The sequence below is a fragment of the Salvelinus namaycush genome, chromosome 4 (assembly GCF_016432855.1).
Source record: "Salvelinus namaycush isolate Seneca chromosome 4, SaNama_1.0, whole genome shotgun sequence".
In the NCBI taxonomy this organism is placed as follows: domain Eukaryota; kingdom Metazoa; phylum Chordata; class Actinopteri; order Salmoniformes; family Salmonidae; genus Salvelinus; species Salvelinus namaycush.
In genome coordinates this window covers 18,311,258-18,317,257 of record NC_052310.1, presented here as the reverse complement: position 1 = coordinate 18,317,257, position 6,000 = coordinate 18,311,258, and positions in this window count along the sequence as shown.

Sequence of the window (6,000 nt, the reverse complement as noted above, 5' to 3'; positions counted from 1 at the left end):
CTATGGCTGCCTAGATTGGTTCTCAATCAGAGACAGCTGTCATTCATTGTCTCTGATTGGGAGCCATATTTAAGGCAGCCATAGGCAGTAGGCTTTTGTGGGTAGTTGTCTATGTTCTATGTTGCATGTGTGCACTTAGTTCAGGTTTAGCTTCACGATCGTTTGTTTTGTTCATTTTGTAAGTGTTTGTTTTTCCTTCATTAAAAGAAGATGTATTTTTCACGCGCTGCGCCTTGGTCCTCTCTCTCTTATCAAGACGATCGTGACAGAACTACCCACCAACCATGGATCAAGCAGCGTGAGAGGAACCAACAACAGCGGCAAAGAAACCAGGACTCGTGGACATGGGAGGAAATATTGGACGGAAAAGGACCCTGGGCTCAGACAGGGGAATATCGCCGCTCTGTTGAAGAGAGGGAGGCAGCTAAAGCCCAGGAGCGGTGGTATGAGGAGGCAGCAAGGAGACGTGGCTGGAAACCCGAAAAGCCTGTGAGTAAACCCCAAAAATTTCTTGGGGGGGGGGGGGGGGCTAAAAGGGAGAGTGGCGAAGTCAGGTAGGAGACCTGCGCCCACTCCCTGTACTTACCGTGGAGAGCGAGAGTACGGGCAGACACCGTGTTACGCAGTAGAGCGCATGGTGTCTCCTGTACGCGTGCATAGCCCGGTTCGGTACATTCCAGCTCCAGGTATCGGCCGGGCTAGATTGAGCGTTGAGCCGGATGTCATGAAGCCGGCCCAACGCATCTGGCCACCAGTGCGTCTCCTCGGGCTGGCTTACATGGCACCAGCCTTACGCATGGTGTCCCCGGTTCGCCTACATAGCCCGGTGCGGGTTATTCCACCTCCCCGCACTGGTCGGGCGACGGGGAGCATACAACCAGGTAAGGTTGGGCAGGCTCAGTGCTCAAGGGAGCCAGTACGCCTGCTCGGTCCGGTATTTCCGGCGCCACCCCCCCCGCTCCAGCCCAGTACCACCAGTGCCTACACCACGCACCAGGCTTCCAGTGCGTCTCCAGAGCCCTGTTCCTCCTCCACGCACTCTCCCAGTGGTGCGTGTCCTTAGCACGGTGCCTCCAGTCCCGGCACCATGCATCAAGCCTCCTGTGCGTCTCCAGAGCCCTGTACGCACTGTTCCTTCTCCCCGTACTCGCACTGATGTGCGTGCCCTCAGCCCGGTAACACCAGTGCCGGTACCACGCACCAGGCCTATAGTACGCCTTGAGAGTCCAGTGTGCCCTGTTGTTGTTCCCCGCACTAGCCTGATGGTGCGTGTCCTTAGCCCGGTACCTCCAGTTCCGGTTCCACGCACCAGGCCTACAGTGCGTCTCAGCCGGCCAGAGTCTGCCGTCTGCCAAGCGGCGCCTGAACTGCCCGTCTGCCAAGCGGCGCCTGAACTGCCCGTCTGCCAAGCGGCGCCTGAACTGCCCGTCTGCCCAGCGGAGCCTGAACTGCCCGTCTGCCCAACGGCGCCTGAACTGCCCGTCTGCCCAACGCCGTCTGAACTGTCCGTCTGCCAAGCGCCGCATGAACTGCCCGTCGGTACTGAGCCTTCAAAGCCGCCCGTCTGCCATGAGCCTGCAAAGCCGCCCGTCTGCCATGAGCCTTCAGAGCCGTCCACCAGACAGGAGCCGCTAGAGCCGTCCGCCAGACAGGAGCCGCCAGAGCCTTCCGCCAGACTGGAGCAGCCAAAGCCTTCCGCCAGACAGGATCAGCCAGAGCCTTCCGCCAGACAGGATCAGCCAGAGCCTTCCGCCAGACAGGATCAGCCAGAGCCTTCCGCCAGACAGGATCAGCCAGAGCCTTCCGCCAGACAGGATCAGCCAGAGCCTTCCGTCAGACATGACCAGCCAGAGCCGTCAGCGAGCCATGACCAGCCAGAGCCGTCAGCGAGCCATGACCAGCCAGAGCCGTCAGCGAGCCATGACCAGCCAGAGCCGTCAGCGAGCCATGACCAGCCAGAGCCGTCAGCGAGCCATGACCAGCCAGAGCCGTCAGCGAGCCATGACCAGCCAGAGCCGTCATCCAGCCATGACCAGCCAGAGCCGTCATCCAGCCATGACCAGCCAGAGCCGTCATCCAGCCAGGATCCGCCAGAGCCGTCATCCAGCCAGGATCCGCCAGAGCCGTCATCCAGCCAGGATCCGCCAGAGCCGTCATCCAGCCAGGATCCGCCAGAGCCGTCATCCAGCCAGGATCCGCCAGAGCCGTCATCCAGCCAGGATCCGCCATCCAGTCCGGTGCTGCCGTCCCTCAGTCCGGAGCTGCCATCCCTCAGTCCGGAGCTGCCGTCCTTCAGTCCGGAGCTGCCGTCCTTCAGTCCGGAGCTGCCCCTCATTCCGGTGCTGCCCCTTAGTCCGGTGCTGCCCCTTAGTCCGGTGGGGTTAATTTGGAGGGTGGCCATTTGGAGGAGGCTACCAAAGCGGGTATTGACAATGGTGGAGTGGGGGCCACGTCCCGCACCCGAGCCGCCGCCATGATGGGGCCCACCCCGGACCCTCCCCTTTTTATTTCAGGTTGTGCGGTCGGAGTCCGCACCTTTGGGGGGGGGGGTACTGTCACGCCCTGGCCTTAGTATTCTTTGTTTTCTTTATGTTTTTTAGTTAGGTCAGGGTGTGACATGGGGAATGTATATGTTTTGTAGTGTCTAGGGGTGTTGTATGTGTATGGGGCAGAGAAGAGTGTAGTTGTCTAGTTATGTCTATGGCTGCCTAGATTGGTTCTCAATCAGAGACAGCTGTCATTCATTGTCTCTGATTGGGAGCCATATTTAAGGCAGCAGGCTTTTGTGGGTAGTTGTCTATGTTCTATGTTGCATGTGTGCACTTAGTTCAGGTTTAGCTTCACGATCGTTTGTTTTGTTCATTTTGTAAGTGTTTGTTTTTCCTTCATTAAAAGAAGATGTATTTTTCACGCGCTGCGCCTTGGTCCTCTCTCTCTTATCAAGACGATCGTGACATCCTGCAGCTACCTAGTGCTTAATTTGGGAAACCAAGTGAAATCTGTTAGGAACATCGATTGTTTTCGCAAAGAAAAGTATTTCACTAAACTGTTGACAGCCCAGCCCGTCTGGGCGCTCGAGAAAAGAATAAAGGAGAGAGAGTAGGACAGGCCAGGGCAATTATTTTCCATGGAGGGCCACGTTAGAATATATTTTTGCCATCGCGGGACAAAATCATATTAAAGGATTATACATCATGTGTATGACTGTGTTGACAGATATAACTACTGTAAATCACGTCCATATAGGCTACTTATTTTACTTTTTTAACATGCACAGAAATAAACCACATCCATGTTCTCCTTTTGGTAGGTATTTTCATTATTAAACATGCAATGAACTACATGGAGGGAAAAGTACACTGTGCATTCAGCACCACGGACAGAACTCTTGTTAACGGGTTAACATTACATTTACATTTAAACTATTAAATCAGTGTGAGGAGTGAAGTCTCTGATGGGCTTGACTAGAGTAGTGAAGTCCGATATAGTTTCTGACGTCGCTATGCACAGGATTGCTGAGAGGTGAGTGTCAGTAAGAGATGAGCTGTGCCATGACTTGTTATATTTCATCACTGAAAATGTCTGTTCACATACATCCAGTGGCAAGAAAAAGTATGAGAACCCTTTGGAAATACCTGGATTTCTGCATAAAATGGGCATAAAATGTTATCTGATCTTCATATAGGTCACAACAATAGACAAACTGTCACGCTCGTCGAAAGGAGTGGACCAAAATGCAGCGTGGTATGTTTCCATCCCTTTTATTAGGAAGAGAAAACTAAAAGAACAAAAACAATAAAACTAACAAACGAAACGTGAAGCTAATAATAATGCTCACAGGCAACTATACATAGTCAAGATCCCACAAAGCACAATGGGGGGAAATGGCTACCTAAATATGATCCCCAATCAGAGACAACAATAAACAGCTGCAGGGGAGGGTCCGGGTGGGCATCTACCGTCGGGGCTCGTGGATACCACTCCGCTCGTGGATACATCATCGGAGGAACCGGACCGTGGATCGTTGCCGGAGGCTCCGGACCGTAGATCGTCGCCGGGGACTCCGGACCGTGGATCGTCGCCGGAGGAACCGGACCGTGGATCGTCGCCGGACGAACCGGACGTTGCTGGGGACTCCGGACCGCGGACTGTTGCCGGAGGCTCCGGACCGCCGACCGGAGCCGTAGGTTCCGGACCGCCGACCGGAGCCGTAGGTTCCGGACCGCCGACCGTCTCAGGAGGTTCCGGACCGCGGACTGTCGTTGGAGGTTCCGGACCGCGGACCGTCGTTGGAGGTTCCGGACTGCGAAACGTCGCCGGAAGCTCTGAACCGCGGAACTGTCGCCGGAAGCTCTGGACTGGGAACTGTCGCCGGGAAGTTCTTGACTGGGAACTGTCGCCGGAAGCTCTGGACTGGGAACTGTCGCCGGAAGCTTAGTGCGTGGGACCGGCACTGGTGGTACTGGGCTGGTGACATGCACCTCAGGACGAGCGCGAAGAGCAGGCACAGGACGTAATGGACTGTGGAGGCGCACTGGAGGCCTGATGCGTGGGACCGGTACAGGTGGCACCGGGCTGGTGACACGCACCTCAGGGCAAGTGCGGGGAGGAAGCACAGGACGTACTGGACTGTGGAGGCGCACTGGAGGCCTGATGCGTGGGACCAGTACAGGTGGCACCGGGCTGGTGACACGCACCTCAGGGCGAGTGCGGGGAGGAGGCACAGGACGTACTGGACTGTGGAGTGGTGTCCTCCCATGAACACCATTCTTGTTTAGTGTTTTACTTATCGTAGACTCATCAACAGAGATGTTAGCATGTTCCAGAGATTTCTGTAAGTCTTTAGTTGAGACTCTAAGATTGTGGTGCTGCACATTCTGCACATTCTGCGCTGTGATCTTGCAGTCATCTTTGCAGGACAGCCACTCCTAGGGAGAGTAGCAACAGTGCTGAACTTTCTCCATTTATAGACAATTTGTCTTACCGTGGACTGATGAACATCAAGGCTTTTAGAGATACTTGTGTAACCCTTTCCAGCTTTATGCAAGTCAACCATTCTTAATCTTAGGTCTTCTGAGATCTCTTTTGTTCGAGGCATGGTTCACATCAGGCAATGCTTGTGAATAGCAAACTCAAATTTTGTGAGTTTTTTTTATAGGGCAAGGCAGCTCTAACCAACATTTACAATCTCGTCTTATTGATTGGACTCCAGGTTAGCTGACACCTGACTCCAATGAGCTTTTGGAGAAGTCATTAGCCTCGGGGTTCACATACTTTTTCCAATCTACACTGTGCATGTTTAAATTATGTATTCAATATAGACAAGAAAAACACAATAATTAGTGTGTTATTAGTTTAAGCACACTATGTGTGTCTATTGTTGTGACTTAGATGAAGATCAGATCAAATTTCATTAACCAATTTATGCAGAAATACAGGTAATTCCAAAGGGTTGACATAGTTTTTCTTGCAACTGTAGGTTGACCCAAACAGTACAAACATCTTCTGAGCATGACTCCTAATCTTTGGAAAGTTTTGTTCATCGAGAGATGCATAGAACCTCGTCAGTGACATTGTTTTGAATAGTTGTCCAATAACTGCATCAGACTGAAGATCGAGAAGCTAAAGTTGCAGGTCAGTGGGAGCGTTATCTACATTGAAGGTGAAAGGAGAGGAAACGAACAGCATGTCATTTTCCAACACTTTGAAATCTTCAAAACGACGAGAAAACTCACAGTTCAAAGCACGCAGCATCGATGTATACTTCTCCCGCTGGTCATCTGATAGGGAACAGACTAGTAGTGTCGGAAGGTGGGTGAGATTGTTGGTTTCTACTTGGCGGGTCAGGAGGAGTAATTTTCCCTTGCAGGCTTTGACAAGGCTGTACATCTGATGTGCAAAAAGGCCCTTCCCTTGTAGTTTGGAATTCAGTTAATTCAAGAGGGCCATGATGTCCACGGTAAAGGCAAAATCAGCCAACCGTTCTTTATCTTGCAGTTG